Here is a 9,027-nt window from a genome sequence, read left to right as displayed (position 1 = left end):
GAATAAGGGGTCCAACGTAGGCCATATATCAATGTGTGAATATAAGGACTTGCTTTTCGTAATGAAATAATAAACCAAGGCTGTGTATAATATAGAACATTAATAAATAGAATGTTTTACAGCTGTTCCCAGGATATTTATTATATTTCCTTCATCGGAGTCGGCGTGAGAGGATGATTAAGCAATAGTTTGTTTAGTTAAGATAGGAAATAGAGTGTGAATGTAAGGATATTGTATTTGTAAATCCATTGTTTAGGCAGAATGGCATACATATAAGATTCCAATAGCTTGTGAGTAAAATCCAATAGACTTTAAGATTGGTTGTTGCATTTGTAAATCCATTATTAAGGTTCCAATACCCTATGAGTAAAATCCAACAGTGTCTGAAATCGGTGCTACGTTTGGAAATAACGTTCCAGCTTTATCAACGATACAAATGTGGGCGGCTGTATTTAGGAGGAAACCGGAGAGTCTTGAAAGTGAGCAATGTTATGGATATCGCATATCCATCGAGGAAAACATTGATCGTGTTCACCACATGGTAATAGATGACGAGGGGTTAACTATAAATCAAATAGCCATTGATATCAGCATATCCCGTGAAAGAGAATGTTTGACACAATGAACTTGGCATTACGAAGGTTTGTGCTTGGTGGTTGCCACGTCTGGTAGTGTTTAAGGCTGATCCAGCTGATTTATTTAACTGATTCCTAACCTAGGATGAATATTAGTTTTATCACTTTGAACCAGAGACAATATGACAATCCATGCAGTAGAAGCACCCCTCCACACCTGCTCCAAATAAGGCAAGTATAGTTTTATCTCCAGGAAATGTGATGGCTTCAGGCTTTTGGGACGCAAAAAGGTGTTGATGCTCGGACCATCAATGGAGAGTTCTATGCCAACTTGCTTAGGCCGCTACGAACGCCTTTCAAAACTAAACACCAACGAAAACTAAGGAAAAAGGCCTTGATTCGGCAGATTAATGCTCCAGCACACAAGTCCTTGGTTTCAATAGCCGCCGTGCCTGAGTGTAGCTTTGAACTCGTTGATTTCCATCAATATTCACTCGATTTGGCCTTATTTGGCTATCATTTGATCTCTAACATGAAAACAAACTTGTTGAGAAGCAGTATCTCAGTGACAGTGACATGACATCTGTTGTTGGTAGCATTTTTGACCAACAGGGTGAAATCCTTTTCCCCAATGGTACCAAAGCACTGCAACACCGACGAATTAAGTGTTTGGACTGCTGGGCTGCGGGAGTATGTTAAAAACTAAATCTCATATCGTCACATTCTACCGAGAATATCTTGGGCAGCCTATGGACGTTTCCTGCCGACCCTCGTGTACATATAGCGCTGCGATATTTCATCCACTTTTCGAAATCTTCAGCATGTCATGGATAGAAACAAATACATTCCATTGCTATGAAGTGTTTTTTCCTTGTAATTACGGATTGTTCATATTTTTAGCTTGTTTGAAAGAAGATTCGAAAAGTCAGAAAATCGCAAGTACTGATTAATTATTTACAGGGAATTTCAATTTTGTGAACATCTTCATAAATGTAGTTAGTATTATATTCATGAGTGCAAACAAATAACACAAGCCGTTTTTGATGTCATCACCCCAGAGGTATATTATATATTTCATCTTCTATGTCAAATTTCTTTTATCTTTCGTTATATGTTGATTGAAAGAATTTTTGGGGCGTATAACATCTTGACTATTGCCATCAATATGAGTACAAAGATACCTCCCATATAATAATATTTACATGTATATTCGTGTCGGTACTGTCGGCCTCGTTGCGTGTGTGTCTCTGTATGCGCACTTGTGGGTGGAAGGGCAGGGAAGGGCAGGTGGTATACTACTTTTTGATGCGTGGGGAATACAGTAATATTTAGGAAATTAATATCGAAGGACTTATTTAACTACAAGGATGAATTTTGCATATCATAAGATAAACCAGTCAGAGATATCGACCCAATGTGTCTACTAATCACTGAGAGCTGCACAGTTGCTACTGTCGTTGGTACTATTATAGGTCGTCGTCGACTTATGACCTATCCGACTTGTGACCGAATGGTGCGCCAGCTCCCGGCAGCAATAATAAATAGTCCAGTTGAAACGTAATGGATTTAATTCCTTAGATATTAACCCGTCTACGGATGATGTCAGCTAACAAACGCTTCCCAAGTTTTCCTATCGATCTCCATTGTGGTTATCCCGAGTTTTGGATGAATATCCTGTCACAGAGACATCGAGGCAACATCGCATTTGTTTATAAGACGACTATTTGAGACTCCGAAATTTTTGACTAACGCCAGTATAGTAGTATAATACAGAATGTTGCGTGTGACTTTTACCTGAAAATGTACCTTAAGAATATAAAAATATAAAACAAAGCTATAGGCCGATTTACGACCAAATCGACTTATGATTGGAACCAATTGTGGTTGTAAGTCGACGACGACCTGTATTGGATTTACTATTGTCATTGATGCTGGTTTTGTTAACTACTGCCCACATCATGTTTGTTCTATCTTTTCTCCACTTTATCTATGTTGTGTATGTGCTTGTGTCGTTGAACATATATGTATGGTTTATAGCATTGATCTTTCTTCTACATATTTGCTATCAACACTATGTTACTCCTTGATACTGTGGAACTCTCTATGCAGTTATAGCAATAATATTAAATACAATATGTGTAGCTGTAATGACAAGTAATCCACACAACTAAGTAGTTTGCGATGCAAATGCTGAGAAGGTAAATCCACAATATTGGGACATTAAGCGAATTGCCTTGCGTTATAATGACGACCGTCTCACTGAAACATGGGTGTATTGTATAAAGCTCAAAAGACCATTTCAGTTTGAGTATTCGATATTACCATATATATGTATAACATATACACAAACTCTTATGCACACACATATACCTAAATATTTCTTTATAAAGACTGAAAAAAAATCCTGGAAAAGTAGTTCACAGCTCTGTTAATACAAATACAGCAGTTTAACAACAGCTTTTCAGATTGGTATAGAACCCCAAGTAAGCCTAGAGCAATGTCTCCAGTTGAAGTCCATCACCAGTCGATCTTGTAAATCCATAGATAAGTACTCCTCAGTTAAACTTGTTAAATTGGTCTTTTTTCACAAAGCGGTGTACAAGGAAATGCATAAATAGTGGGAAACGCCTCTTTCTTTAGTTGTGCCGTTTTGACTTACATCTGTTTCTGATATGCATTATAGAGGATAGCATTTGTTAAGGTCGTTCAATATTTTCAGTCGATCAATAGACCGATTGAGTAAACGGAACGATGAATGCACCTAGAATACTTATCAGAAACGATAGTAAGTACAAAAGGCACCAAGAATATTTTTAAAATGTATTTATGTCTCTTCTTAAGTGTGTGTGTCTGTGTGCATGTGTGTATATATATGTGCGCGACCAGTATGCGTGTGTGTGCGTGTATACATACGTACCATCACACAAACACTCACACACACATATAATTTAATCTATAATCGAACATACATTTGTACGTGTGTAAATTCGGTGAAACATGTATGCATGCATACATCCATGCATAAACGCACATAAATTTCATAGTGGAAATTTTTATTTTTCAGGCCTTCTTTCTCACTACCTTTCTACGCATATAGTCATCCTTTCAATAACTGTTACAATATTCCTCTTAATGCTACTTTTCTGTTTTACGTTTTATCTCAATCTCGCCTTGTGTTTCTTTTTTACCTAATTTCCTTCGCACGTCTCCTAGTTCTTACAAATAAAATCACACGAAGTTATACGTTGTAATTGCAAACACAAACGCATGCATACGTATAAACATATACGCATACAACACAAATAACACAAACACATGCTGATTTGTCTTTGTTTTTTCTTCCTGCGTATTCATTCATGTCTGTCACTCAGCTCCTTTGTTTGGATTTAAGATATGTTATCACCACGAGTCAGCGGGTTTTAAACCGTTATTGGAACTTGTGACATAGAGCCTGAAACATTTAATACAAGTAAGGCTTAATGTTAAATAACTTAGGGAAAATGATTAGGGCGAATCATGGGAAATACATAGATGGAAAAAAGGAAGAAAAGGTAGAGTGGTAGAAAAATGAGGTTAGAAATATTAAGAAAGATTAAACACGGAAACTGTAAAAGAAGAACTAAAATATGATGAAATGAAAAGATCAAATGGAAAATAGAATGGTATGAGGAAGAAAGGAGAGGAATAAAACGAAAAATTATAAAATACATGTAGTTAAATATTAGAGAAAGCGAAGAGTTGGGAACACATAAATATACAGGATAGAGCAGTAAAATTTAGTACAAGATGAATAAAATGAACTATTGGATACGTAAACACATGAAGATTTTCAGAAAAACGAAAAAAAAATGCAAACTCACACTTACATACAAACAGACATAGATGTGAATGTATATGCATACATATATATACATACATACATACATATATACATACATACATATATACGTACATACACACAAACACACACACATATATATATATATATAAATATACATATATATATTGATAGAAAATACAACAGAAGAAAGAAAGAGATCTCGATATTATGTAAATAGAGGAATTTATCGGTAATATGCAATTTTCAATGGCAAGATAACTGAAGAGATGGTGACGTGGGTTTCTACCCCGCCACCGAAACTTGGAGTTTTATCATGGCAACCGAATATTTTTACAGATATATATATATATATATATATATATATATATATATATATATATATATATATATATATATATCAGAGATAAAATCCATATTTACAGGTAAAAAACTCAATTAAATTCATGGATAAGTTCATGAACTTTGGTTCTTTTCTCTAAACCTATATATATATATATAGGGAGAATTCACAAAGAAACAAAAAATGAAGAGAGGTGGTGTAGACAACAAACAGAAGTATTAGTTTAACGCTCGCGAAGTGAAGAAGTCTTTAACGTCTCGAACCTACGCTCTTCCACAGAACAGAACACAGAAAGAAACAAGGAGAGAAAATAAAGAATGTACAATGGCTAGCGATCTATCATGGCGAATGCCAAACAGAAGGGTTGCGCAGGAGAACTAGGAAGAAAAGGAGATAATAAAGTAGTGGTGATCCCAAAACGAAGGTGCGCGTGCGTGTGTATTAGAGAGTATGTATGTGCATGTGGAAGACGGCTGGTGACCTTCTTTCGTTCGAAGAGCACCTCAATGAGTAGAAAAGAAAGTTAATGATGATCATTTAAAGATATTTTCAGAGTGTAATTCTGATGAATATAAAACATAATTCTAATGAATATAATAAAGAAGAAATTATAGTGAAAGCAAACGAAGTTAAGAATAAAAATAAATAAATCATTAAAAAAAACCGTGGGTTCTTGATAATTAAATTCAGATTCAAAAAATATAAATGAATACGGAACACAATTTGGAATTAAAATAAAGAAAGAAGGATAAAATAAAACTGAGAGAGATGGGAAAATACTCATTTGGAAAAGAAATAAGGGAACACAAAGAGAATAATATAAAATACTGAATGTGTATTTTGTAATGTATTGCTTAGTATATTTTGTGTTATCCATATTGGATTCGTAGTTATAATTACTGCTGTTACCAAATATAAGTCTGTTGCTTTGTATCTCAGTGAAGTCTGTTTTGCTACGATATTGTATTTATGAAAGTATATAAATTGAATAACCCAACTACATACTGCACAACAAAATTTTAATGAAAATAACCAAGATTTTTATCAAATTTATACGATCGGTTCCCTTATTCACTAACTAGTGTCTCTACCCCCGCTCGTCTGTTTTATGAAGAAACACAACTAAGATATGGATGTCTTATATAGGGTACATGGAAGTAAACTTTTCCCAGTACATATCGGAGACTCCCTGGTGTCTCCCCAGTCTATTACTATGAATGCAGTTCTGCGAGGAATGTTGTGCACAATTCCAGATTTCTATCTTCGTATTTGAAATACAAGATCTAAATGTTTCTCTAGCTATAATTGGAAACCCGTCACACTTCCGTCTTTAACTTCATCGCAATTACAGTCTACTTCTAGACCATTTCCTTTCCTACTAACCATAATTCCGACAACCCTGCCCGTCGATTCCTTCATCCCATACAGAATACATATTTCATAGTAGCTTAAAATACCCTCATTTCCGTCTGAAACTTCTGTTTACCATGAACTTCAAACCATCCTACAACAGAGGTCAGGACGGCAAAAAAGGTTTAAATCAATCCTAAGCTGTCACCTTTAACTTATCCAAAAGTACCCTTCCGCGCACACCATCTAGTTCTCTCGTTCGTTTCTGTCTTCTTTACTGGTGTGTTTTGTAATTATTTCAATGGAATCTAGAGCGACACTAAGTTGCATCCAAATTCCACTAATATCATTCCCGATTACTTTGAGGCCTACATTTTGCTGATCTGTCTGTAATGAAATCGAAGTACGCGGTCGCAATAAAGAATATATCAGTTTCGCCAAACTTATCTTACATCATATCGATTCGAGTGCCATTTTATTTACACTGACTTTCCATTCAACACACAAACACATTTATATATATATATATATATATATATATATATATATATATATATATATATATATATGTGTGTGTGTATATATATATGTGTGTGTATGTATGTATGTATTTGTATGCATATGTGTGTGTGTCCGTGCGAACGTGCGTACGTGTTTACATACACGTGCATGTGTTATGTGCGTCCATACATCTGTGTTATGTGTATTTGTATGTGTGTAATTTGAAAGTGGTTACTCGAACGGAAATGTGACAACTGAAGAAGTTGTGTAGATTGAATATAATTATAGTATAAATGTAGCAATCTTGAAATGGATGTAATTCGTGTGAAATATTTCTCTACAATGGCAGGTATATTTAAGTCTTCATCATCCGTGACAGCAAGTTGTCAAAATTTCTATGGTGTGAAAATGGTGAAAATGTCACTGGCAGTGGATGAAGCAGGGTTAAGGACACGTGAGCATTATGTATACATGAACACACCGTCACAGTCGTATGTATTATAAAAGTCGTTCTGTGAATTTCTGAATGTCACTGTGCCTATGTGAATAAACATACATAGTCATTTACACGTTTTTATACTTTGATTCTATTATATATCATTTCCTGTACAAGTTATTTTGCACAGCTGCGTAGAAGGAAGTCTAGAAACTTCTACAACGACGTGTCAATCGTAATGTCGTGTGATAAACAGTATGACATTGTTGCGGGATTGGTTGAGTGTTGTTTATATAAAGTGAAAAATATGAATGGCCGATCTAAATTTAATGGCAAAGCAAATAATATATACGTGCATATGTACGTGTGCTTGTTTCAATGTATATGTTCGTGTAGAGTATTTTAAATCTACTTCATTATTCGAGTCATAAATTACATGAATTTTTCTTCTTTTTTTTTTTGGCATTTCAAATAAATTTTACGTAACTAGAGCAGGGTAAATTATCTTCTGCATGCTTAGACAAATCATTGTTCAATTTCCAATTGTATCTTGGGGAATTTCAACCATGTTTCGTGGTCTGCTACCACAACAGCTCCTTTATAGGATCCAGTTAGCTGAAGACATCATCAAGAGGAACCACGTCCGGTTTCGGCCCCTACTCCTCTACCGTTTTGACGTGGCGGGGCCACCCCCTTTCGGAGGTGTCTTCAGCTCTGGTGTTGGGTGCATGTCTTCTTTCACTGTTTGTGACTGTTCTAATTCAACTGTGGAATGTCCCTCGCTATGGTTATTCTCCAGGAGGTTCTGGCCACACGTCTTACGGTTCATCAACCCACGTTGTTGAATTACTTTCTTCCGACATACCTTCCCTTGGTGGATTAGGATCCAGTTAGCTGAAGACATCATCAGGAGGAACCACGTCCGGTTTCGGCCCCTACTCCTCTACCGTTTTGACGTGGCGGGGCCGATGGATTTTTCATTGTTTCATTTACATATTCGCCTATGTAGATCCCTTTTGACCTCTTTGTTGAACATTCTATTTTGTTTCTTTATAATGAATGTAGTGTTATCGATTGGCATTTTACATTGATATCTTTTCTTGAGTTGTTGATCAATTAATCGTACTATGTTTTAATAAATAATGCTATATTTTTCTGGAGATTAAAAAAAAAATTCATGTATTTTCATTGGCCGATTCATAGTTTATCTCCTTATCAACACCATGTTGCGTAAGGCATCACAAAATATTTTACTAACGTTATCAATCTGCGTACTTCATAAATCGTTAATTTATATCTGATGTCGCTAAAGCTAATGCTGTTATCTACAGAAAATTTGTATTTCGTATAGCATATAATTAGTTGACAGATCTTTGTGCAGCTGAATTTTGTTGATACCTTATTTTTGTCGTTCTGTTGTTGTTAACATCGTTTTGCCTTCTAAACACCGGTGTTGTATTTAAGACAAGAATTACATAATAAATTTCATTTCTATATGCTTGGGTAGAAGGGTATAGTAGTAAAGAAAACGCCGCAAATTCATATAATTCCACCGCATTCTGCCTGGATTTCGAAAAGTACTCTCCTAAATAATCCTATGGACTTTTGAACAGTCGAAAAGCATTTTGTATAATCATCATAAACATTATGCAAGAAAAAAAATGCTAAAGTAAAGCATGTTCAACAGAGTTAAGGATACGTTATAAAATTCCAGAACCCGCAAGAATAGCTCAATGCAGAAATAATAGCAAAGCTATCAACTAAAATATGCATAGATAAATTTCGCACACCTTGGAAATACCTACCTAGAGACGTTCCTGGTAAAACAGGATAAAAAAAATGTAGTGGAATAAGCAATTAGCATGTAATAACATTTGTATAATTTGGAACAACAACAACGACAACAACAATAATAATGATAAAAATGATTGAAATAATAATAAAAATGAAGAGGAGGTGGAGGTGGAGGTGGTGGAGGGGGAGG

This window comes from Octopus bimaculoides, chromosome 15, assembly GCF_001194135.2.
Source record: "Octopus bimaculoides isolate UCB-OBI-ISO-001 chromosome 15, ASM119413v2, whole genome shotgun sequence".
NCBI lineage: Eukaryota > Metazoa > Mollusca > Cephalopoda > Octopoda > Octopodidae > Octopus > Octopus bimaculoides.
The sequence above is the reverse complement of the archived record's forward strand: the minus strand, read 5'-3'. Positions refer to the sequence as shown.